The sequence below is a fragment of the Gadus chalcogrammus genome, chromosome 12, assembly GCF_026213295.1.
Source record: "Gadus chalcogrammus isolate NIFS_2021 chromosome 12, NIFS_Gcha_1.0, whole genome shotgun sequence".
Taxonomy (NCBI): Eukaryota; Metazoa; Chordata; class Actinopteri; order Gadiformes; family Gadidae; genus Gadus; species Gadus chalcogrammus.
Window position 1 is genome coordinate 6151258 of NC_079423.1, and position 24586 is coordinate 6175843.

Here is a 24586-nt window from a genome sequence, read left to right on the forward strand (position 1 = left end):
TATAGTGATACTGCCAGCAGGGAGCACCAGAGAGCTGAACCGACAGTTGTACATTTCTTAAACTTTCACCAACACAAACACGCACGCTCACTTCAGATCATGGGAGGACGTCAAAAAATCACCACCCATTCTCTGACACTTTAACCGTTAACCTTGGTTCAAACATTTAACATCACACGCACACGCAGTGTATTTCAGATAATTAATGAATTCAGATGTCACAATGATCGTTTACATGGATAAGGAGTCCTACTGAATCAATTACTGCCGTTTATATCTAACTAATGATTGTTTTTGTAAAAGTGTAACGTCGAGCCTCAGCAGCTTTCTCACTCCTTATGTGCTACTGTATAAAACCTGGTTTTGCGCCTGCACTAATTGCTTACGGCCATACCACCCTGAACACGCCCGATCTCGTCTGATCTCGGAAGCTAAGCAGGGTCGGGCCTGGTTAGTACTTGGATGGGAGACCGCCTGGGAATACCAGGTGCTGTAAGCTTTTTCTTTTTCAACTCGAGCTCATTGCCTCCGTGGCCTACCGTCACCTACCGTGACCTGATGTTTACTGCCAACCGCTTTGGAGGATTTAAGCAACATACAAAGACTGACAACGTCTCTCAAAACTATTTTTGTGAAACATGAGGACAGTATAGTGATACTGCCAGCAGGGAGCACCAGAGAGCTGAACCGACAGTTGTACATTTCTTAAACTTTCACCAACACAAACACGCACGCTCACTTCAGATCATGGGAGGACGTCAAAAAATCACCACCCATTCTCTGACACTTTAACCGTTAACCTTGGTTCAAACATTTAACATCACACGCACACGCAGTGTATTTCAGATAATTAATGAATTCAGATGTCACAATGATCGTTTACATGGATAAGGAGTCCTACTGAATCAATTACTGCCGTTTATATCTAACTAATGATTGTTTTTGTAAAAGTGTAACGTCGAGCCTCAGCAGCTTTCTCACTCCTTATGTGCTACTGTATAAAACCTGGTTTTGCGCCTGCACTAATTGCTTACGGCCATACCACCCTGAACACGCCCGATCTCGTCTGATCTCGGAAGCTAAGCAGGGTCGGGCCTGGTTAGTACTTGGATGGGAGACCGCCTGGGAATACCAGGTGCTGTAAGCTTTTCTTTTTCAACTCGAGCTCATTGCCTCCGTGGCCTACCGTGCCTACCGTGACCTGATGTTTACTGCCAACCGCTTTGGAGGATTTAAGCAACATACAAAGACTGACAACGTCTCTCAAAACTATTTTTGTGAAACATGAGGACAGTATAGTGATACTGCCAGCAGGGAGCACCAGAGGGCTGAACCGACAGTTGTACATTTCTTAAACTTTCACCAACACAAACACGCACGCTCACTTCAGATCATGGGAGGACGTCAAAAAATCACCACCCATTCTCTGACACTTTAACCGTTAACCTTGGTTCAAACATTTAACATCACACGCACACGCAGTGTATTTCAGATAATTAATGAATTCAGATGTCACAATGATCGTTTACATGGATAAGGAGTCCTACTGAATCAATTACTGCCGTTTATATCTAACTAATGATTGTTTTTGTAAAAGTGTAACGTCGAGCCTCAGCAGCTTTCTCACTCCTTATGTGCTACTGTATAAAACCTGGTTTTGCGCCTGCACTAATTGCTTACGGCCATACCACCCTGAACACGCCCGATCTCGTCTGATCTCGGAAGCTAAGCAGGGTCGGGCCTGGTTAGTACTTGGATGGGAGACCGCCTGGGAATACCAGGTGCTGTAAGCTTTTTCTTTTTCAACTCGAGCTCATTGCCTCCGTGGCCTACCGTCACCTACCGTGACCTGATGTTTACTGCCAACCGCTTTGGAGGATTTAAGCAACATACAAAGACTGACAACGTCTCTCAAAACTATTTTTGTGAAACATGAGGACAGTATAGTGATACTGCCAGCAGGGAGCACCAGAGAGCTGAACCGACAGTTGTACATTTCTTAAACTTTCACCAACACAAACACGCACGCTCACTTCAGATCATGGGAGGACGTCAAAAAATCACCACCCATTCTCTGACACTTTAACCGTTAACCTTGGTTCAAACATTTAACATCACACGCACACGCAGTGTATTTCAGATAATTAATGAATTCAGATGTCACAATGATCGTTTACATGGATAAGGAGTCCTACTGAATCAATTACTGCCGTTTATATCTAACTAATGATTGTTTTTGTAAAAGTGTAACGTCGAGCCTCAGCAGCTTTCTCACTCCTTATGTGCTACTGTATAAAACCTGGTTTTGCGCCTGCACTAATTGCTTACGGCCATACCACCCTGAACACGCCCGATCTCGTCTGATCTCGGAAGCTAAGCAGGGTCGGGCCTGGTTAGTACTTGGATGGGAGACCGCCTGGGAATACCAGGTGCTGTAAGCTTTTTCTTTTTCAACTCGAGCTCATTGCCTCCGTGGCCTACCGTGCCTACCGTGACCTGATGTTTACTGCCAACCGCTTTGGAGGATTTAAGCAACATACAAAGACTGACAACGTCTCTCAAAACTATTTTTGTGAAACATGAGGACAGTATAGTGATACTGCCAGCAGGGAGCACCAGAGAGCTGAACCGACAGTTGTACATTTCTTAAACTTTCACCAACACAAACACGCACGCTCACTTCAGATCATGGGAGGACGTCAAAAAATCACCACCCATTCTCTGACACTTTAACCGTTAACCTTGGTTCAAACATTTAACATCACACGCACACGCAGTGTATTTCAGATAATTAATGAATTCAGATGTCACAATGATCGTTTACATGGATAAGGAGTCCTACTGAATCAATTACTGCCGTTTATATCTAACTAATGATTGTTTTTGTAAAAGTGTAACGTCGAGCCTCAGCAGCTTTCTCACTCCTTATGTGCTACTGTATAAAACCTGGTTTTGCGCCTGCACTAATTGCTTACGGCCATACCACCCTGAACACGCCCGATCTCGTCTGATCTCGGAAGCTAAGCAGGGTCGGGCCTGGTTAGTACTTGGATGGGAGACCGCCTGGGAATACCAGGTGCTGTAAGCTTTTTCTTTTTCAACTCGAGCTCATTGCCTCCGTGGCCTACCGTGAACTACCGTGACCTGATGTTTACTGCCAACCGCTTTGGAGGATTTAAGCAACATACAAAGACTGACAACGTCTCTCAAAACTATTTTTGTGAAACATGAGGACAGTATAGTGATACTGCCAGCAGGGAGCACCAGAGAGCTGAACCGACAGTTGTACATTTCTTAAACTTTCACCAACACAAACACGCACGCTCACTTCAGATCATGGGAGGACGTCAAAAAATCACCACCCATTCTCTGACACTTTAACCGTTAACCTTGGTTCAAACATTTAACATCACACGCACACGCAGTGTATTTCAGATAATTAATGAATTCAGATGTCACAATGATCGTTTACATGGATAAGGAGTCCTACTGAATCAATTACTGCCGTTTATATCTAACTAATGATTGTTTTTGTAAAAGTGTAACGTCGAGCCTCAGCAGCTTTCTCACTCCTTATGTGCTACTGTATAAAACCTGGTTTTGCGCCTGCACTAATTGCTTACGGCCATACCACCCTGAACACGCCCGATCTCGTCTGATCTCGGAAGCTAAGCAGGGTCGGGCCTGGTTAGTACTTGGATGGGAGACCGCCTGGGAATACCAGGTGCTGTAAGCTTTTTCTTTTTCAACTCGAGCTCATTGCCTCCGTGGCCTACCGTGCACCTACCGTGACCTGATGTTTACTGCCAACCGCTTTGGAGGATTTAAGCAACATACAAAGACTGACAACGTCTCTCAAAACTATTTTTGTGAAACATGAGGACAGTATAGTGATACTGCCAGCAGGGAGCACCAGAGAGCTGAACCGACAGTTGTACATTTCTTAAACTTTCACCAACACAAACACGCACGCTCACTTCAGATCATGGGAGGACGTCAAAAAATCACCACCCATTCTCTGACACTTTAACCGTTAACCTTGGTTCAAACATTTAACATCACACGCACACGCAGTGTATTTCAGATAATTAATGAATTCAGATGTCACAATGATCGTTTACATGGATAAGGAGTCCTACTGAATCAATTACTGCCGTTTATATCTAACTAATGATTGTTTTTGTAAAAGTGTAACGTCGAGCCTCAGCAGCTTTCTCACTCCTTATGTGCTACTGTATAAAACCTGGTTTTGCGCCTGCACTAATTGCTTACGGCCATACCACCCTGAACACGCCCGATCTCGTCTGATCTCGGAAGCTAAGCAGGGTCGGGCCTGGTTAGTACTTGGATGGGAGACCGCCTGGGAATACCAGGTGCTGTAAGCTTTTTCTTTTTCAACTCGAGCTCATTGCCTCCGTGGCCTACCGTCACCTACCGTGACCTGATGTTTACTGCCAACCGCTTTGGAGGATTTAAGCAACATACAAAGACTGACAACGTCTCTCAAAACTATTTTTGTGAAACATGAGGACAGTATAGTGATACTGCCAGCAGGGAGCACCAGAGAGCTGAACCGACAGTTGTACATTTCTTAAACTTTCACCAACACAAACACGCACGCTCACTTCAGATCATGGGAGGACGTCAAAAAATCACCACCCATTCTCTGACACTTTAACCGTTAACCTTGGTTCAAACATTTAACATCACACGCACACGCAGTGTATTTCAGATAATTAATGAATTCAGATGTCACAATGATCGTTTACATGGATAAGGAGTCCTACTGAATCAATTACTGCCGTTTATATCTAACTAATGATTGTTTTTGTAAAAGTGTAACGTCGAGCCTCAGCAGCTTTCTCACTCCTTATGTGCTACTGTATAAAACCTGGTTTTGCGCCTGCACTAATTGCTTACGGCCATACCACCCTGAACACGCCCGATCTCGTCTGATCTCGGAAGCTAAGCAGGGTCGGGCCTGGTTAGTACTTGGATGGGAGACCGCCTGGGAATACCAGGTGCTGTAAGCTTTTTCTTTTTCAACTCGAGCTCATTGCCTCCGTGGCCTACCGTGCCTACCGTGACCTGATGTTTACTGCCAACCGCTTTGGAGGATTTAAGCAACATACAAAACTGACAACGTCTCTCAAAACTATTTTTGTGAAACATGAGGACAGTATAGTGATACTGCCAGCAGGGAGCACCAGAGAGCTGAACCGACAGTTGTACATTTCTTAAACTTTCACCAACACAAACACGCACGCTCACTTCAGATCATGGGAGGACGTCAAAAAATCACCACCCATTCTCTGACACTTTAACCGTTAACCTTGGTTCAAACATTTAACATCACACGCACACGCAGTGTATTTCAGATAATTAATGAATTCAGATGTCACAATGATCGTTTACATGGATAAGGAGTCCTACTGAATCAATTACTGCCGTTTATATCTAACTAATGATTGTTTTTGTAAAAGTGTAACGTCGAGCCTCAGCAGCTTTCTCACTCCTTATGTGCTACTGTATAAAACCTGGTTTTGCGCCTGCACTAATTGCTTACGGCCATACCACCCTGAACACGCCCGATCTCGTCTGATCTCGGAAGCTAAGCAGGGTCGGGCCTGGTTAGTACTTGGATGGGAGACCGCCTGGGAATACCAGGTGCTGTAAGCTTTTTCTTTTTCAACTCGAGCTCATTGCCTCCGTGGCCTACCGTGCGTACCGTGACCTGATGTTTACTGCCAACCGCTTTGGAGGATTTAAGCAACATACAAAACTGACAACGTCTCTCAAAACTATTTTTGTGAAACATGAGGACAGTATAGTGATACTGCCAGCAGGGAGCACCAGAGAGCTGAACCGACAGTTGTACATTTCTTAAACTTTCACCAACACAAACACGCACGCTCACTTCAGATCATGGGAGGACGTCAAAAAATCACCACCCATTCTCTGACACTTTAACCGTTAACCTTGGTTCAAACATTTAACATCACACGCACACGCAGTGTATTTCAGATAATTAATGAATTCAGATGTCACAATGATCGTTTACATGGATAAGGAGTCCTACTGAATCAATTACTGCCGTTTATATCTAACTAATGATTGTTTTTGTAAAAGTGTAACGTCGAGCCTCAGCAGCTTTCTCACTCCTTATGTGCTACTGTATAAAACCTGGTTTTGCGCCTGCACTAATTGCTTACGGCCATACCACCCTGAACACGCCCGATCTCGTCTGATCTCGGAAGCTAAGCAGGGTCGGGCCTGGTTAGTACTTGGATGGGAGACCGCCTGGGAATACCAGGTGCTGTAAGCTTTTTCTTTTTCAACTCGAGCTCATTGACTCCGTGGCGTACCGTGACCTGATGTTTACTGCCAACCGCTTTGGAGGATTTAAGCAACATACAAAAACTGACAACGTCTCTCAAAACTATTTTTGTGAAACATGAGGACAGTATAGTGATACTGCCAGCAGGGAGCACCAGAGAGCTGAACCGACAGTTGTACATTTCTTAAACTTTCACCAACACAAACACGCACGCTCACTTCAGATCATGGGAGGACGTCAAAAAATCACCACCCATTCTCTGACACTTTAACCGTTAACCTTGGTTCAAACATTTAACATCACACGCACACGCAGTGTATTTCAGATAATTAATGAATTCAGATGTCACAATGATCGTTTACATGGATAAGGAGTCCTACTGAATCAATTACTGCCGTTTATATCTAACTAATGATTGTTTTTGTAAAAGTGTAACGTCGAGCCTCAGCAGCTTTCTCACTCCTTATGTGCTACTGTATAAAACCTGGTTTTGCGCCTGCACTAATTGCTTACGGCCATACCACCCTGAACACGCCCGATCTCGTCTGATCTCGGAAGCTAAGCAGGGTCGGGCCTGGTTAGTACTTGGATGGGAGACCGCCTGGGAATACCAGGTGCTGTAAGCTTTTTCTTTTTCAACTCGAGCTCATTGCCTCCGTGGCCTACCGTGCCTACCGTGACCTGATGTTTACTGCCAACCGCTTTGGAGGATTTAAGCAACATACAAAAACTGACAACGTCTCTCAAAACTATTTTTGTGAAACATGAGGACAGTATAGTGATACTGCCAGCAGGGAGCACCAGAGAGCTGAAACGACAGTTGTACATTTCTTAAACTTTCACCAACACAAACACGCACGCTCACTTCAGATCATGGGAGGACGTCAAAAAATCACCACCCATTCTCTGACACTTTAACCGTTAACCTTGGTTCAAACATTTAACATCACACGCACACGCAGTGTATTTCAGATAATTAATGAATTCAGATGTCACAATGATCGTTTACATGGATAAGGAGTCCTACTGAATCAATTACTGCCGTTTATATCTAACTAATGATTGTTTTTGTAAAAGTGTAACGTCGAGCCTCAGCAGCTTTCTCACTCCTTATGTGCTACTGTATAAAACCTGGTTTTGCGCCTGCACTAATTGCTTACGGCCATACCACCCTGAACACGCCCGATCTCGTCTGATCTCGGAAGCTAAGCAGGGTCGGGCCTGGTTAGTACTTGGATGGGAGACCGCCTGGGAATACCAGGTGCTGTAAGCTTTTTCTTTTTCAACTCGAGCTCATTGCCTCCGTGGCCTACCGTGGCGTACCGTGACCTGATGTTTACTGCCAACCGCTTTGGAGGATTTAAGCAACATACAAAACTGACAACGTCTCTCAAAACTATTTTTGTGAAACATGAGGACAGTATAGTGATACTGCCAGCAGGGAGCACCAGAGAGCTGAACCGACAGTTGTACATTTCTTAAACTTTCACCAACACAAACACGCACGCTCCCTTCAGATCATGGGAGGACGTCAAAAAATCACCACCCATTCTCTGACACTTTAACCGTTAACCTTGGTTCAAACATTTAACATCACACGCACACGCAGTGTATTTCAGATAATTAATGAATTCAGATGTCACAATGATCGTTTACATGGATAAGGAGTCCTACTGAATCAATTACTGCCGTTTATATCTAACTAATGATTGTTTTTGTAAAGTGTAACGTCGAGCCTCAGCAGCTTTCTCACTCCTTATGTGCTACTGTATAAAACCTGGTTTTGCGCCTGCACTAATTGCTTACGGCCATACCACCCTGAACACGCCCGATCTCGTCTGATCTCGGAAGCTAAGCAGGGTCGGGCCTGGTTAGTACTTGGATGGGAGACCGCCTGGGAATACCAGGTGCTGTAAGCTTTTTCTTTTTCAACTCGAGCTCATTGCCTCCGTGGCCTACCGTGGCCTACCGTGACCTGATGTTTACTGCCAACCGCTTTGGAGGATTTAAGCAACATACAAAACTGACAACGTCTCTCAAAACTATTTTTGTGAAACATGAGGACAGTATAGTGATACTGCCAGCAGGGAGCACCAGAGAGCTGAACCGACAGTTGTACATTTCTTAAACTTTCACCAACACAAACACGCACGCTCACTTCAGATCATGGGAGGACGTCAAAAAATCACCACCCATTCTCTGACACTTTAACCGTTAACCTTGGTTCAAACATTTAACATCACACGCACACGCAGTGTATTTCAGATAATTAATGAATTCAGATGTCACAATGATCGTTTACATGGATAAGGAGTCCTACTGAATCAATTACTGCCGTTTATATCTAACTAATGATTGTTTTTGTAAAAGTGTAACGTCGAGCCTCAGCAGCTTTCTCACTCCTTATGTGCTACTGTATAAAACCTGGTTTTGCGCCTGCACTAATTGCTTACGGCCATACCACCCTGAACACGCCCGATCTCGTCTGATCTCGGAAGCTAAGCAGGGTCGGGCCTGGTTAGTACTTGGATGGGAGACCGCCTGGGAATACCAGGTGCTGTAAGCTTTTTCTTTTTCAACTCGAGCTCATTGACTCCGTGGCCTACCGTGCCTACCGTGACCTGATGTTTACTGCCAACCGCTTTGGAGGATTTAAGCAACATACAAAAACTGACAACGTCTCTCAAAACTATTTTTGTGAAACATGAGGACAGTATAGTGATACTGCCAGCAGGGAGCACCAGAGAGCTGAACCGACAGTTGTACATTTCTTAAACTTTCACCAACACAAACACGCACGCTCACTTCAGATCATGGGAGGACGTCAAAAAATCACCACCCATTCTCTGACACTTTAACCGTTAACCTTGGTTCAAACATTTAACATCACACGCACACGCAGTGTATTTCAGATAATTAATGAATTCAGATGTCACAATGATCGTTTACATGGATAAGGAGTCCTACTGAATCAATTACTGCCGTTTATATCTAACTAATGATTGTTTTTGTAAAAGTGTAACGTCGAGCCTCAGCAGCTTTCTCACTCCTTATGTGCTACTGTATAAAACCTGGTTTTGCGCCTGCACTAATTGCTTACGGCCATACCACCCTGAACACGCCCGATCTCGTCTGATCTCGGAAGCTAAGCAGGGTCGGGCCTGGTTAGTACTTGGATGGGAGACCGCCTGGGAATACCAGGTGCTGTAAGCTTTTTCTTTTTCAACTCGAGCTCATTGCCTCCGTGGCCTACTGTCACCTACCGTGACCTGATGTTTACTGCCAACCGCTTTGGAGGATTTAAGCAACATACAAAAACTGACAACGTCTCTCAAAACTATTTTTGTGAAACATGAGGACAGTATAGTGATACTGCCAGCAGGGAGCACCAGAGAGCTGAACCGACAGTTGTACATTTCTTAAACTTTCACCAACACAAACACGCACGCTCACTTCAGATCATGGGAGGACGTCAAAAAATCACCACCCATTCTCTGACACTTTAACCGTTAACCTTGGTTCAAACATTTAACATCACACGCACACGCAGTGTATTTCAGATAATTAATGAATTCAGATGTCACAATGATCGTTTACATGGATAAGGAGTCCTACTGAATCAATTACTGCCGTTTATATCTAACTAATGATTGTTTTTGTAAAAGTGTAACGTCGAGCCTCAGCAGCTTTCTCACTCCTTATGTGCTACTGTATAAAACCTGGTTTTGCGCCTGCACTAATTGCTTACGGCCATACCACCCTGAACACGCCCGATCTCGTCTGATCTCGGAAGCTAAGCAGGGTCGGGCCTGGTTAGTACTTGGATGGGAGACCGCCTGGGAATACCAGGTGCTGTAAGCTTTTTCTTTTTCAACTCGAGCTCATTGACTCCGTGGCCTACCGTGGCGTACCGTGACCTGATGTTTACTGCCAACCGCTTTGGAGGATTTAAGCAACATACAAAAACTGACAACGTCTCTCAAAACTATTTTTGTGAAACATGAGGACAGTATAGTGATACTGCCAGCAGGGAGCACCAGAGAGCTGAACCGACAGTTGTACATTTCTTAAACTTTCACCAACACAAACACGCACGCTCACTTCAGATCATGGGAGGACGTCAAAAAATCACCACCCATTCTCTGACACTTTAACCGTTAACCTTGGTTCAAACATTTAACATCACACGCACACGCAGTGTATTTCAGATAATTAATGAATTCAGATGTCACAATGATCGTTTACATGGATAAGGAGTCCTACTGAATCAATTACTGCCGTTTATATCTAACTAATGATTGTTTTTGTAAAAGTGTAACGTCGAGCCTCAGCAGCTTTCTCACTCCTTATGTGCTACTGTATAAAACCTGGTTTTGCGCCTGCACTAATTGCTTACGGCCATACCACCCTGAACACGCCCGATCTCGTCTGATCTCGGAAGCTAAGCAGGGTCGGGCCTGGTTAGTACTTGGATGGGAGACCGCCTGGGAATACCAGGTGCTGTAAGCTTATTCTTTTTCAACTCGAGCTCATTGCCTCCGTGGCCTACCGTGACCTACCGTGACCTGATGTTTACTGCCAACCGCTTTGGAGGATTTAAGCAACATACCAAAACTGACAACGTCTCTCAAAACTATTTTTGTGAAACATGAGGACAGTATAGTGATACTGCCAGCAGGGAGCACCAGAGAGCTGAACCGACAGTTGTACATTTCTTAAACTTTCACCAACACAAACACGCACGCTCACTTCAGATCATGGGAGGACGTCAAAAAATCACCACCCATTCTCTGACACTTTAACCGTTAACCTTGGTTCAAACATTTAACATCACACGCACACGCAGTGTATTTCAGATAATTAATGAATTCAGATGTCACAATGATCGTTTACATGGATAAGGAGTCCTACTGAATCAATTACTGCCGTTTATATCTAACTAATGATTGTTTTTGTAAAAGTGTAACGTCGAGCCTCAGCAGCTTTCTCACTCCTTATGTGCTACTGTATAAAACCTGGTTTTGCGCCTGCACTAATTGCTTACGGCCATACCACCCTGAACACGCCCGATCTCGTCTGATCTCGGAAGCTAAGCAGGGTCGGGCCTGGTTAGTACTTGGATGGGAGACCGCCTGGGAATACCAGGTGCTGTAAGCTTTTTCTTTTTCAACTCGAGCTCATTGCCTCCGTGGCCTACCGTCACCTACCGTGACCTGATGTTTACTGCCAACCGCTTTGGAGGATTTAAGCAACATACAAAGACTGACAACGTCTCTCAAAACTATTTTTGTGAAACATGAGGACAGTATAGTGATACTGCCAGCAGGGAGCACCAGAGAGCTGAAACGACAGTTGTACATTTCTTAAACTTTCACCAACACAAACACGCACGCTCACTTCAGATCATGGGAGGACGTCAAAAAATCACCACCCATTCTCTGACACTTTAACCGTTAACCTTGGTTCAAACATTTAACATCACACGCACACGCAGTGTATTTCAGATAATTAATGAATTCAGATGTCACAATGATCGTTTACATGGATAAGGAGTCCTACTGAATCAATTACTGCCGTTTATATCTAACTAATGATTGTTTTTGTAAAAGTGTAACGTCGAGCCTCAGCAGCTTTCTCACTCCTTATGTGCTACTGTATAAAACCTGGTTTTGCGCCTGCACTAATTGCTTACGGCCATACCACCCTGAACACGCCCGATCTCGTCTGATCTCGGAAGCTAAGCAGGGTCGGGCCTGGTTAGTACTTGGATGGGAGACCGCCTGGGAATACCAGGTGCTGTAAGCATTTTCTTTTTCAACTCGAGCTCATTGACTCCGTGGCGGACCGTGACCTGATGTTTACTGCCAACCGCTTTGGAGGATTTAAGCAACATACAAAGACTGACAACGTCTCTCAAAACTATTTTTGTGAAACATGAGGACAGTATAGTGATACTGCCAGCAGGGAGCACCAGAGAGCTGAACCGACAGTTGTACATTTCTTAAACTTTCACCAACACAAACACGCACGCTCACTTCAGATCATGGGAGGACGTCAAAAAATCACCACCCATTCTCTGACACTTTAACCGTTAACCTTGGTTCAAACATTTAACATCACACGCACACGCAGTGTATTTCAGATAATTAATGAATTCAGATGTCACAATGATCGTTTACATGGATAAGGAGTCCTACTGAATCAATTACTGCCGTTTATATCTAACTAATGATTGTTTTTGTAAAAGTGTAACGTCGAGCCTCAGCAGCTTTCTCACTCCTTATGTGCTACTGTATAAAACCTGGTTTTGCGCCTGCACTAATTGCTTACGGCCATACCACCCTGAACACGCCCGATCTCGTCTGATCTCGGAAGCTAAGCAGGGTCGGGCCTGGTTAGTACTTGGATGGGAGACCGCCTGGGAATACCAGGTGCTGTAAGCTTTTTCTTTTTCAACTCGAGCTCATTGCCTCCGTGGCCTACCGTGCACCTACCGTGACCTGATGTTTACTGCCAACCGCTTTGGAGGATTTAAGCAACATACAAAGACTGACAACGTCTCTCAAAACTATTTTTGTGAAACATGAGGACAGTATAGTGATACTGCCAGCAGGGAGCACCAGAGAGCTGAAACGACAGTTGTACATTTCTTAAACTTTCACCAACACAAACACGCACGCTCACTTCAGATCATGGGAGGACGTCAAAAAATCACCACCCATTCTCTGACACTTTAACCGTTAACCTTGGTTCAAACATTTAACATCACACGCACACGCAGTGTATTTCAGATAATTAATAAATTCAGATGTCACAATGATCGTTTACATGGATAAGGAGTCCTACTGAATCAATTACTGCCGTTTATATCTAACTAATGATTGTTTTTGTAAAAGTGTAACGTCGAGCCTCAGCAGCTTTCTCACTCCTTATATGCTACTGTATAAAACCTGGTTTTGCGCCTGCACTAATTGTTTACGGCCATACCACCCTGAACACGCCCGATCTCGTCTGATCTCGGAAGCTAAGCAGGGTCGGGCCTGGTTAGTACTTGGATGGGAGACCTCCTCAGAAGCCCAGGTTGCTGTAAGTAGTGACGGGTGTCACCAAAAGAAAAAAAAAAAACACGCCCGATCTCGTCTGATCTCGGAAGCTAAGCAGGGTCGGGCCTGGTTAGTACTTGGATGGGAGACCGCCTGGGAATACCAGGTGCTGTAAGCATTTTCTTTTTCAACTCGAGCTCATTGACTCCGTGGCGGACCGTGACCTGATGTTTACTGCCAACCGCTTTGGAGGATTTAAGCAACATACAAAAACTGACAACGTCTCACAAAACTATTTTTGTGAAACATGAGGACAGTATAGTGATACTGCCAGCAGGGAGCACCAGAGAGCTGAAACGACAGTTGTACATTTCTTAAACTTTCACCAACACAAACACGCACGCTCACTTCAGATCATGGGAGGACGTCAAAAAATCACCACCCATTCTCTGACACTTTAACCGTTAACCTTGGTTCAAACATTTAACATCACACGCACACGCAGTGTATTTCAGATAATTAATGAATTCAGATGTCACAATGATCGTTTACATGGATAAGGAGTCCTACTGAATCAATTACTGCCGTTTATATCTACCTAATGATTGTTTTTGTAAAAGTGTAACGTCGAGCCTCAGCAGCTTTCTCACTCCTTATGTGCTACTGTATAAAACTTGGTTTTGCGCCTGCACTAATTGCTTACGGCCATACCACCCTGAACACGCCCGATCTCGTCTGATCTCGGAAGCTAATCAGGGTCGGGCCTGGTTAGTACTTGGATGGGAGACCGCCTGGGAATACCAGGTGCTGTAAGCTTTTTCTTTTTCAATTCGAGCTCATTGCCTCCGTGGCCTACCGTGAACTACCGTGACCTGATGTTTACTGCCAACCGCTTTGGAGGATTTAAGCAACATACAAAGACTGACAACGTCTCTCAAAACTATTTTTGTGAAACATGAGGACAGTATAGTGATACTGCCAGCAGGGAGCACCAGAGATGCTGAACCGACAGTTGTACATTTCTTAAACTTTCACCAACACAAACACGCACGCTCACTTCAGATCATGGGAGGACGTCAAAAAATCACCACCCATTCTCTGACACTTTAACCGTTAACCTTGGTTCAAACATTTAACATCACACGCACACGCAGTGTCTTTCAGATAATTAATGAATTCAGATGTCACAATGATCGTTTACATGGATAAGGAGTCCTACTGAATCAATTACTGCCGTTTATATCTAACTAATGATTGTTTTTGTAAAAGTGTAACGTCGAGCCTCAGCAGCTTTCTCACTCCTTATGTGCTACTGTATAAAACCTGGTTTTGCGCCTGCACTAATTGCTTACGGCCATACCACCCTGAACACGCCCGATCTCGTCTGCTCTCGGAAGCTAAGCAGGGTCGGGCCTGGTTAGTACTTGGATGGGAGACCGCCTGGGAATACCAGGTGCTGTAAGATTTTCTTTTTCAACTCGAGCTCATTGCCTCCGTGGCCTACCGTCACGTACCGTGACCTGATGTTTACTGCCAACAGCTTTGGAGGATTTAAGCAACATACAAAGACTGACAACGTCTCTCAAAACTATTTTTGTGAAACATGAGGACAGAATAGTGATACTGCCAGCAGGGAGCACCAGATGGGCTGAACCGACAGTTGTACATTTCTTAAACTTTCACCAACACAAACACGCACGCTCACTTCAGATCATGGGAGGACGTCAAAAAATCACCACCCATTCTCTGACACTTTAACCGTTAACCTTGGTTCAAACATTTAACATCACACGCACACGCAGTGTATTTCAGATAATTAATGAATTCAGATGTCACAATGATCGTTTACATGGATAAGGAGTCCTACTGAATCAATTACTGCCGTTTATATCTAACTAATGATTGTTTTTGTAAAAGTGTAACGTCGAGCCTCAGCAGCTTTCTCACTCCTTATGTGCTACTGTATAAAACCTGGTTTTGCGCCTGCACTAATTGCTTACGGCCATACCACCCTGAATACGCCCAATCTCGTCTGATCTCGGAAGCTAAGCAGGGTCGGGCCTGGTTAGTACTTGGATGGGAGACCGCCTGGGAATACCAGGTGCTGTAAGCATATTCTTTTTCAACTCGAGCTCATTGCCTCCGTGGCCTACCGTCACCTACCGTGACCTGGTGTTTACTGCCAACCGCTTTGGAGGATTTAAGCAACATACAAAGACTGACAACGTCTCTCAAAACTATTTTTGTGAAACATGAGGACAGTATAGTGATACTGCCAGCAGGGAGCACCAGAGAGCTGAAACGACAGTTGTACATTTCTTAAACTTTCACCAACACAAACACGCACGCTCACTTCAGATCATGGGAGGACGTCAAAAAATCACCACCCATTCTCTGACACTTTAACCGTTAACCTTGGTTCAAACATTTAACATCACACGCACACGCAGTGTATTTCAGATAATTAATGAATTCAGATGTCACAATGATCGTTTACATGGATAAGGAGTCCTACTGAATCAATTACTGCCGTTTATATCTAACTAATGATTGTTTTTGTAAAAGTGTAACGTCGAGCCTCAGCAGCTTTCTCACTCCTTATGTGCTACTGTATAAAACCTGGTTTTGCGCCTGCACTAATTGCTTACGGCCATAGCACCCTGAACACGCCCGATCTCGTCTGATCTCGTTCAGGTGCGCAAAGCAGGAAGTGAAGGAAGCAGGAAAAAGTTTGTTGGCAGAGTAGGCTGATACAGCAGCCTGGTGTTTTTTCTTCTTGTTGATTTGTAGATTATATTATTTTGACAAAATCGTAATTTAATTATAGTTCTAAATCTCCCCACAGCTTTTTTTGCTGTTTGGGGAGGCTTTCATTTGACGGATGGACCACATGGCAGCAGACAAAGGACCGGAGCAGACAATGCCTAGCAGTGGAGTTGGAGCACTGGAGGAAGAGGGAAGGAATGGGATTGAGAATCGGCCAGAAACGGAGAAGGACGGCAGAAAGAGTACGGGAAAGAGCTGACAGTGGACGTTGAGGTGGAGGGAACAGCGGTGATTTCTATGATGGATATTCTGCGGGAAGTGGCAGTGCAATGTGGAGTGGTGAGCGGATGCCGTGTGAGAGGGGAAAAAAAACTATGAAATCACCATGAAGGATGAGGTGGGAAAGCGCAAGCTCCTGGACGGCGTGCGTGTAAAAGGAGCCTTAGTGCATGGCAGGGAGATTGTGAACAGTGACATGGTGGTGTCATTTATTAACTTGCCTGTTTACATGGAAGATGCAACAATACTGGCAAGGCTGGAGGAGTGGGGTGTGCGGCCAATATCTGTCATCAAACGGCGCAAGTGGCCGGGGACGGAGATTGCGGACGGGACAAGATTTTTAAAAGTCCGCTTTAATGAGCAGGTACGATCGCTCCCGTACTCAACCAAGTTAGAGACACTGAGAGGAGCGGAGTACTTTAGAGTGATACATGATCGACAGGTGCGGGTGTGCCGACTCTGCATCAAGCCAGGACACATCTTCAGGGAGTGCCCTGATTTCAAGTGCTTCAGGTGCCAGAAGACAGGGCATTATGCGCGGGAGTGTGAGGAACGGAACGCAGCGGCGAGGGAGGAGGAGAGAGGAGAACAGATGGAGGATAAAGACGGAGAGAATGATGACGGAAGGGGAGCTGAAGAGGAGACGGGAGGTGAGAACGAGGAAGCGGAAAAAGAACTGGATTGGCGGTATAGATCTGACAGCGGCGACAGTGCTGAGAAGGACGGTGACGAACAGATGATGGAGCAGGGGGGAAAAGCGGAGTACGATGATGTGTCGGAGGCTACAGACGGTGAACGAGGGAGAGCAGAACAACCGGTGGAAAAAATAGATGAGGAGCAAAGACAGGAGGGCAGAGGACGAAAAGGAGGGAAGAAGACAAAAGAACTGGCCGCCAAAAGGAAAGCAGAGGAGGAGAAGACACGGGGAGTGAGAAGTAAAGGACCGCGGTCTGGCATGTGAGTCTTGCTTTGGTTTTTGGTTTAAATATTTTCTTTCTTTTAGCTCTCATGACCACAGTAACTTCTGTTAATGTGAATGGTTTAAGGGACAGGGGCAAACTGAGGTCACTTTTAAATATATATAGAAGTGACATCCTATGCATACAGGAGACAAATTGGGATGACGTAAAAGTTATAGAGGTGAAGGAGGTGTGGGGGGGGGGGATTTATTATAATAACGGGGCTAAGAACGCAAGAGGGGTGGCTATAATGATTAAAAAACATAGGGTAGATGAGATAAAAGAGATATATAAAGATAGGACAGGGAGGATAATAGTCATAGAGTTTAAGTATCAAAATGTGTTGTTTAGACTAATTAATATATATGTTCCGAATATAGAAATAGATAAAAGAATTATAATAGAGGAGCTGAAAGGGCTAGTGATTGGGAGATGTATAATAGTAGGGGATTTTAATACTAAATGTAGCAGGTTAGATATAGGGCAAGGTGTAGTGTTCAGATGGGAAAAGTCGAGGGAGAGCTTGTTAGACATGATGAAGGACAAGAATTTAGTAGATGTGTGGAGAAATGAGAATCCAGAGAGGAGGGAATTCACCAGGAGACAAATGAGGGATGGTGTACTGAAACAAAGCAGGATAGATTGGTTTTAACACAGGGAGAGAACATAAAACATATAGACCGAATAAGACATGAAATAAATGCACTGAGTGACCACGACGGGGTGAGATTCAGAATTAAAGTAGGGAGAGAGGAGATAGGGGGAGGGATGTGGATTTTGAATGCAGGTTATATTGAAGAGGATGAATATAAACAACAGATTAGGGAGTTATTAGATATGGAGAATGAGAAAATTAAAGAATATGTTGAAGAGAATAGGGCAGATACTCAGATTGGGGAGATATGGGAGAAAGTGAAGAATAAGATTAAATCAATAAGCATTTGGTACAGTAAGAAAAGAAAAGTGAAAATGATGAAGAATGAGAAGGAGTTGAGGGAAAGACTGAGGGTAGAGCTGAGTAAAGCAGAGAATGAAGAAGGTTACAGCATGGAGAATTATATAGAGGTAAAGATGGAACTTCAGAGATATGAGGCAGAGAAATGTAGAGGAGCAATTTTACGGAGCAAAGCTAAATATGCGCTGGAGGGAGAAAGGTGCACAGCGTATTTTCTGGGCCTAGAAAAAAGCAAACAAAGCAGGACATATATACATGAAATCAGGAAAAAGGAGGGGGAGGTAGTAGCAGACTATGTGGCCATACTGGAGAGGGTGCAAGAGTTTTATGGGGAGTTATATCAGAGGGGTGGATTAGAGGAGGACAGTATAGTGGAGGTACTGGATAGTGTAGAAAGCAAGCTGAGTGTGGACGATAGTGAATGGTGTGACAGAGAGATAAGTAGGATGGAGGTGATGGAGGCGATAGAGGGGCTGAAAAGCGGGAAGAGTCCTGGGAGTGATGGGATAGGGATTGAATTTTATAAAGTATATAAGGAGCAGATGGCATCAATTTTAGTAGAGGTATTCAGGGAGACTGAGAAAACAGGGATAGTGCAGGGTAGGATGGTAGAAGGTGTGATTACCTTAGTTTTTAAGAAGAAAGGAAGTAAACTAGACTTGCAGAATTATAGGCCTATAAGTCTGCTAAATGTAGATTACAAAATTCTGGCCAAGGTGTTGGCTAACAGAATAAAACGAGTGATAGGGAATATAATTAAAACATCTCAAAGTTACAGTATACCAGGTAGGGATATAGCTGACACAATAGCGACAGTTAGGGATACAATAGAATTCATGAGGAGAGACGGGGCAGGGGGAATAGTGTTAGCTATAGATTGGAATAAAGCATTTGATAGGGTGGAGCATGAGTTTTTATTTAGATTACTGGTGAGATTTGGATTTGGAGAGAGATTAGTGGGGTGGGTCAGGAGGTTGTACGAGGGTGCAAGGAGCTGTGTCAAAGTAAATGGAGTGCTGACTGACAGATTTTGTCTTGGGAGATCGATAAGGCAGGGATGTCCCCTATCGGCGTTGCTCTATGCCATTTCAGCAGAGCCCCTGGCCTTACTAATTAAAAACGACGCAAGAGTTCAGGGCATACAACTACCATCTGGGAGCATACATACAATAAATCAATATGCAGACGACACAACAATAACGGTGAGGGATGGGAACAGTGTGAAAAGGGTGCTAGAATTGGCAGAGATATATGGGAGAGCGTCGGGCGCGAGAATAAATAAAGAAAAATCCGAAATAATGTATATAGGTAACATAGAGAGAGAGGGAGTAGGTTTAAGGGTGCAGGATAGGTATATTAAAGTGTTGGGCATATATTTAGGTGTTGAAACTAAAGAGGCAACTGAGACAACATGGACAGGAGTTATCAACAAAATAAAAACTGTATGTGGGAGGTGGAAGGCAAGGAAGCTCAGGTTAAAGGGAAAGGTTACAGTGGTTAATAGTTTGCTACTATCAGGCTATGTGTATGTGTTGTCTGTATTAGAAATGCCAATATGGGTTAAGAACGACCTTAACAAAATTGTGTGTGATTTTATATGGGAGGGGAAGGGAGTTAAGATTGCACATGGGACAATGGTGGGAAAAAGGTGTGAAGGAGGGCTGAATTTATTAGATATAGAAACAAAAAAGACAGCATTAAGGATTAAAACGGTGAAGAAATATATTGTGGGAGGATATAAATATGGGTGGAAGGATTTTATGGAGAAATATATGAATGATGTGGGTGGCATAGGACAGTATGTGTGGTACATGGGCCTAAAACAGTCAATGACGATAACCATACCAGAATTTTATAGGGAGGTCTTTGAAGCCTGGAGGAAATTCCTACCTAAGATGCAATATGAATGCGAGAGGATACAACCGTTGGTAAAACTGCCTCTGTTTTTAAACGAAAAAATTAAACACAATGGCAAAACAGTATATGAGCCCAAATTCATAGAAGGAGGGATTAGACAAATAAAGGACATCATTTATGAGGTCATCCCAGGATTCTTGAGAAACAATTGCATTTATGATCAGGTATGCGAGGTGGAGGGGATGGATAATAGAGAGAAAATAAATAAAATATATGAAAAGATTAAAACCAGTATACCCTTAGAGTGGGCCAGGATCATCCAAAGTGAATGTGTGGTGAAGGGAGAAACAAGCATGCCTGAGCTATATGTGATGGAGAATGGGAAAAAGACTAAAATTGGAGAAATGAGTGTGAAGAAAGTATACAGATGGTTGATAGTGGATGTGATGAAGGAGCCGGCAGCTGAGAAAGTGTGGAGCAGAGTGTTTGTGGGTATGAATGTAAAGAAAATATGGTCAAATATGGGGATAAGGTATAATAGTATAGAGTGTGAGAACAACGATTTCTTGATCAGACACAATAGGATTTATACAAACGTGGTGCTAAATAAGATTAATAATGATGTAAATGTGATGTGTGATGTTTGCAAAAGTGGTCATGAGAGCTTTTTACATTATTTTTTGGACTGTGGGGAGTTAGTTGATTTCTTTGAGTTTTTGAAAGAACTGTTGAAAGAAAACTGGGCTGCTGATTTAGACTTGGAGGGAGGGTGGAGGACATTGTTTTTGTTTGGTACGTTTGAAAAAAGAATAAATGTTAATTTTTGTCTAATGAATTTTGTTTTGAGCCATGCCAGACTCGCGGTCGTCTGCAGGAGGAACTACGCACACTTTGAGGGGCGGAAAGTGAAAATAAAAATGTTGTTTAAATCAATAATGAAAAGAGATGTGAACTTAATGTATAAGTATGGAGGAGACAAGGCGGAAAATTTCTTTTTGAGTGGGAGTAAATTAGTCTCTGAAGGGGAGGGAGGGGAGATTGTGTTTAACTGGTGAAAAGACCGGGTCATGCAGATTGAGCTGTATTTTTGATTTGGCGCAATATTTGTCCTGCCTTCATTGGGATTAATTGATGTGGGGAGGATAAGGGAAGGAGATTAAGTTGGGTTTGTAAAAGTTTTTGTTTCCCCAGAGATGATGTATGTAAATAATACTCTGTTATCGGTTGCTGTAAATGTGTGAACTGGAAAATAATAAAAAAAAGATAAAAAAAAAAGAACACGCCCGATCTCGTCTGATCTCGGAAGCCAAGCAGGGTCGGGCCTGGTTAGTACTTGGATGGGAGACCGCCTGGGAATACCAGGTGCTGTAAGATTTTTCTTTTTCAACTCGAGCTCATTGCCTCCGTGGCCTACCGTCACCTACCGTGACCTGATGTTTACTGCCAACCGCTTTGGAGGATTAAAGCAACATACAAAGACTGACAACGTCTCTCAAAACTATTTTTGTGAAACATGAGGACAGTATAGTGATACTGCCAACAGGGAGCACCAGAGAGCTGAAACGACAGTTGTACATTTCTTAAACTTTCACCAACACAAACACGCACGCTCACTTCAGATCATGGGAGGACGTCAAAAAATCACCACCCATTCTCTGACACTTTAACCGTTAACCTTGGTTCAAACATTTAACATCACACGCACACGCAGTGTATTTCAGATAATTAATAAATTCAGATGTCACAATGATCGTTTACATGGATAAGGAGTCCTACTGAATCAATTACTGCCGTTTATATCTAACTAATGATTGTTTTTGTAAAAGTGTAACGTCGAGCCTCAGCAGCTTTCTCACTCCTTATATGCTACTGTATAAAACCTGGTTTTGCGCCTGCACTAATTGCTTACGGCCATACCACCCTGAACACGCCCGATCTCGTCTGATCTCGGAAGCTAAGCAGGGTCGGGCCTGGTTAGTACTTGGATGGGAGACCTCCTCAGAAGCCCAGGTTGCTGTAAGTAGTGACGGGTGTCACCAAAAGAAAAAAAAAAAAACACGCCCGATCTCGTCTGATCTCGGAAGCTAAGCAGGGTCGGGCCTGGTTAGTACTTGGATGGGAGACCGCCTGGGAATACCAGGTGCTGTAAGCAATTTCTTTTTCAACTCGAGCTCATTGACTCCGTGGCGGACCGTGACCTGATGTTTACTGCCAACCGCTTTGGAGGATTTAAGCAACATACAAAAACTGACAACGTCTCACAAAACTATTTTTGTGAAACATGAGGACAGTATAGTGATACTGCCAGCAGGGAGCACCAGAGAGCTGAAACGACAGTTGTACATTTCTTAAACTTTCACCAACACAAACACGCACGCTCACTTCAGATCATGGGAGGACGTCAAAAAATCACCACCCATTCTCTGACACTTTAACCGTTAACCTTGGTTCAAACATTTAACATCACACGCACACGCAGTGTATTTCAGATAATTAATGAATTCAGATGTCACAATGATCGTTTACATGGATAAGGAGTCCTACTGAATCAATTACTGCCGTTTATATCTAACCAATGATTGTTTTTGTAAAAGTGTAACGTCGAGCCTCAACAGCTTTCTCACTCCTTATGTGCTACTGTATAAAACTTGGTTTTGCGCCTGCACTAATTGCTTACGGCCATACCACCCTGAACACGCCCGATCTCGTCTGATCTCGGAAGCTATGCAGGGTCGGGCCTGGTTAGTACTTGGATGGGAGACCGCCTGGGAATACCAGGTGCTGTAAGCTTTTTCTTTTTCAATTCGAGCTCATTGCCTCCGTGGCCTACCGTCACCTACCGTGACCTGATGTTTACTGCCAACCGCTTTGGAGGATTTAAGCAACATACAAAGACTGACAACGTCTCTCAAAACTATTTTTGTGAAACATGAGGACAGAATAGTGATACTGCCAGCAGGGAGCACCAGTGGGCTGAACCGACAGTTGTACATTTCTTAAACTTTCACCAACACAAACACGCACGCTCACTTCAGATCATGGGAGGACGTCAAAAAATCACCACCCATTCTCTGACACTTTAACCGTTAACCTTGGTTCAAACATTTAACATCACACGCACACGCAGTGTATTTCAGATAATTAATGAATTCAGATGTCACAATGATCGTTTACATGGATAAGGAGTCCTACTGAATCAATTACTGCCGTTTATATCTAACTAATGATTGTTTTTGTAAAAGTGTAACGTCGAGCCTCAGCAGCTTTCTCACTCCTTATGTGCTACTGTATAAAACCTGGTTTTGCGCCTGCACTAATTGCTTACGGCCATACCACCCTGAATACGCCCAATCTCGTCTGATCTCGGAAGCTAAGCAGGGTCGGGCCTGGTTAGTACTTGGATGGGAGACCGCCTGGGAATACCAGGTGCTGTAAGCATATTCTTTTTCAACTCGAGCTCATTGCCTCCGTGGCCTACCGTCACCTACCGTGACCTGGTGTTTACTGCCAACCGCTTTGGAGGATTTAAGCAACATACAAAGACTGACAACGTCTCTCAAAACTATTTTTGTGAAACATGAGGACAGTATAGTGATACTGCCAGCAGGGAGCACCAGAGAGCTGAAACGACAGTTGTACATTTCTTAAACTTTCACCAACACAAACACGCACGCTCACTTCAGATCATGGGAGGACGTCAAAAAATCACCACCCATTCTCTGACACTTTAACCGTTAACCTTGGTTCAAACATTTAACATCACACGCACACGCAGTGTATTTCAGATAATTAATGAATTCAGATGTCACAATGATCGTTTACATGGATAAGGAGTCCTACTGAATCAATTACTGCCGTTTATATCTAACTAATGATTGTTTTTGTAAAAGTGTAACGTCGAGCCTCAGCAGCTTTCTCACTCCTTATGTGCTACTGTATAAAACCTGGTTTTGCGCCTTCACTAATTGCTTACGGCCATACCACCCTGAACACGCCCAATCTCGTCTGATCTCGGAAGCTAAGCAGGGTTGGGCCTGGTTAGTACTTGGATGGGAGACCGCCTGGGAATACCAGGTGCTGTAAGCTTTTTCTTTTTCAACTCGAGCTCATTGACTCCGTGGCGGACCGTGACCTGATGTTTACTGCCAACCGCTTTGGAGGATTTAAGCAACATACAAAAACTGACAACGTCTCTCAAAACTATTTTGTGAAACATGAGGACAGTATAGTGATACTGCCAGCAGGGAGCACCAGAGGGCTGAACCGACAGTTGTACATTTCTTAAACTTTCACCAACACAAACATGCACGCTCAATTCAGATCATGGGAGGACGTCAAAAAATCACCACCCATTCTCTGACACATTAACCGTTAACCTTGGTTCAAACAT

The 24586-nt window shown here is 43.9% G+C and overlaps 28 non-coding genes across 28 annotated transcripts; all 28 read left to right on the top strand.

The window, feature by feature from the left end:
- The first annotated feature begins 380 nt into the window (after positions 1–380).
- On the top strand, positions 381–499 carry LOC130398556 (5S ribosomal RNA). The gene has a single exon (XR_008901121.1). It is a non-coding gene; the product is annotated as a 5S ribosomal RNA (ribosomal RNA).
- A 529-nt stretch (positions 500–1028) lies between these two features.
- On the top strand, positions 1029–1147 carry LOC130398568 (5S ribosomal RNA). Its single transcript, XR_008901132.1, has one exon. It is a non-coding gene; the product is annotated as a 5S ribosomal RNA (ribosomal RNA).
- Positions 1148–1674: 527 nt separating this feature from the next.
- On the top strand, positions 1675–1793 carry LOC130398579 (5S ribosomal RNA). Its single transcript, XR_008901143.1, has one exon. It is a non-coding gene; the product is annotated as a 5S ribosomal RNA (ribosomal RNA).
- A 529-nt stretch (positions 1794–2322) lies between these two features.
- On the top strand, positions 2323–2441 carry LOC130398591 (5S ribosomal RNA). Its single transcript, XR_008901154.1, has one exon. It is a non-coding gene; the product is annotated as a 5S ribosomal RNA (ribosomal RNA).
- Positions 2442–2969: 528 nt separating this feature from the next.
- Positions 2970–3088, top strand: LOC130398602 (5S ribosomal RNA). The gene has a single exon (XR_008901165.1). It is a non-coding gene; the product is annotated as a 5S ribosomal RNA (ribosomal RNA).
- Positions 3089–3617: 529 nt separating this feature from the next.
- On the top strand, positions 3618–3736 carry LOC130398614 (5S ribosomal RNA). The gene has a single exon (XR_008901176.1). It is a non-coding gene; the product is annotated as a 5S ribosomal RNA (ribosomal RNA).
- Positions 3737–4266: 530 nt separating this feature from the next.
- Positions 4267–4385, top strand: LOC130398627 (5S ribosomal RNA). The gene has a single exon (XR_008901188.1). It is a non-coding gene; the product is annotated as a 5S ribosomal RNA (ribosomal RNA).
- Positions 4386–4914: 529 nt separating this feature from the next.
- Positions 4915–5033, top strand: LOC130398638 (5S ribosomal RNA). Its single transcript, XR_008901199.1, has one exon. It is a non-coding gene; the product is annotated as a 5S ribosomal RNA (ribosomal RNA).
- A 527-nt stretch (positions 5034–5560) lies between these two features.
- On the top strand, positions 5561–5679 carry LOC130398650 (5S ribosomal RNA). The gene has a single exon (XR_008901210.1). It is a non-coding gene; the product is annotated as a 5S ribosomal RNA (ribosomal RNA).
- A 527-nt stretch (positions 5680–6206) lies between these two features.
- LOC130398662 (5S ribosomal RNA) lies at positions 6207–6325 on the top strand. Its single transcript, XR_008901221.1, has one exon. It is a non-coding gene; the product is annotated as a 5S ribosomal RNA (ribosomal RNA).
- A 519-nt stretch (positions 6326–6844) lies between these two features.
- On the top strand, positions 6845–6963 carry LOC130398674 (5S ribosomal RNA). The gene has a single exon (XR_008901232.1). It is a non-coding gene; the product is annotated as a 5S ribosomal RNA (ribosomal RNA).
- Positions 6964–7491: 528 nt separating this feature from the next.
- Positions 7492–7610, top strand: LOC130398685 (5S ribosomal RNA). Its single transcript, XR_008901243.1, has one exon. It is a non-coding gene; the product is annotated as a 5S ribosomal RNA (ribosomal RNA).
- Positions 7611–8137: 527 nt separating this feature from the next.
- Positions 8138–8256, top strand: LOC130398697 (5S ribosomal RNA). The gene has a single exon (XR_008901254.1). It is a non-coding gene; the product is annotated as a 5S ribosomal RNA (ribosomal RNA).
- Positions 8257–8784: 528 nt separating this feature from the next.
- LOC130398708 (5S ribosomal RNA) lies at positions 8785–8903 on the top strand. Its single transcript, XR_008901265.1, has one exon. It is a non-coding gene; the product is annotated as a 5S ribosomal RNA (ribosomal RNA).
- A 528-nt stretch (positions 8904–9431) lies between these two features.
- On the top strand, positions 9432–9550 carry LOC130398720 (5S ribosomal RNA). Its single transcript, XR_008901276.1, has one exon. It is a non-coding gene; the product is annotated as a 5S ribosomal RNA (ribosomal RNA).
- Positions 9551–10079: 529 nt separating this feature from the next.
- LOC130398733 (5S ribosomal RNA) lies at positions 10080–10198 on the top strand. The gene has a single exon (XR_008901287.1). It is a non-coding gene; the product is annotated as a 5S ribosomal RNA (ribosomal RNA).
- A 529-nt stretch (positions 10199–10727) lies between these two features.
- Positions 10728–10846, top strand: LOC130398745 (5S ribosomal RNA). The gene has a single exon (XR_008901299.1). It is a non-coding gene; the product is annotated as a 5S ribosomal RNA (ribosomal RNA).
- Positions 10847–11375: 529 nt separating this feature from the next.
- On the top strand, positions 11376–11494 carry LOC130398757 (5S ribosomal RNA). The gene has a single exon (XR_008901310.1). It is a non-coding gene; the product is annotated as a 5S ribosomal RNA (ribosomal RNA).
- Positions 11495–12023: 529 nt separating this feature from the next.
- LOC130399536 (5S ribosomal RNA) lies at positions 12024–12142 on the top strand. Its single transcript, XR_008902041.1, has one exon. It is a non-coding gene; the product is annotated as a 5S ribosomal RNA (ribosomal RNA).
- Positions 12143–12661: 519 nt separating this feature from the next.
- On the top strand, positions 12662–12780 carry LOC130398769 (5S ribosomal RNA). Its single transcript, XR_008901322.1, has one exon. It is a non-coding gene; the product is annotated as a 5S ribosomal RNA (ribosomal RNA).
- A 530-nt stretch (positions 12781–13310) lies between these two features.
- LOC130394586 (5S ribosomal RNA) lies at positions 13311–13430 on the top strand. The gene has a single exon (XR_008897730.1). It is a non-coding gene; the product is annotated as a 5S ribosomal RNA (ribosomal RNA).
- Positions 13431–14077: 647 nt separating this feature from the next.
- On the top strand, positions 14078–14196 carry LOC130400176 (5S ribosomal RNA). Its single transcript, XR_008902654.1, has one exon. It is a non-coding gene; the product is annotated as a 5S ribosomal RNA (ribosomal RNA).
- A 530-nt stretch (positions 14197–14726) lies between these two features.
- On the top strand, positions 14727–14845 carry LOC130394020 (5S ribosomal RNA). The gene has a single exon (XR_008897219.1). It is a non-coding gene; the product is annotated as a 5S ribosomal RNA (ribosomal RNA).
- A 529-nt stretch (positions 14846–15374) lies between these two features.
- LOC130400892 (5S ribosomal RNA) lies at positions 15375–15493 on the top strand. Its single transcript, XR_008903362.1, has one exon. It is a non-coding gene; the product is annotated as a 5S ribosomal RNA (ribosomal RNA).
- A 6606-nt stretch (positions 15494–22099) lies between these two features.
- On the top strand, positions 22100–22219 carry LOC130394126 (5S ribosomal RNA). Its single transcript, XR_008897315.1, has one exon. It is a non-coding gene; the product is annotated as a 5S ribosomal RNA (ribosomal RNA).
- A 648-nt stretch (positions 22220–22867) lies between these two features.
- On the top strand, positions 22868–22986 carry LOC130400713 (5S ribosomal RNA). The gene has a single exon (XR_008903189.1). It is a non-coding gene; the product is annotated as a 5S ribosomal RNA (ribosomal RNA).
- Positions 22987–23515: 529 nt separating this feature from the next.
- LOC130400894 (5S ribosomal RNA) lies at positions 23516–23634 on the top strand. The gene has a single exon (XR_008903364.1). It is a non-coding gene; the product is annotated as a 5S ribosomal RNA (ribosomal RNA).
- Positions 23635–24163: 529 nt separating this feature from the next.
- Positions 24164–24282, top strand: LOC130400437 (5S ribosomal RNA). Its single transcript, XR_008902918.1, has one exon. It is a non-coding gene; the product is annotated as a 5S ribosomal RNA (ribosomal RNA).
- Positions 24283–24586: the final 304 nt, after the last annotated feature.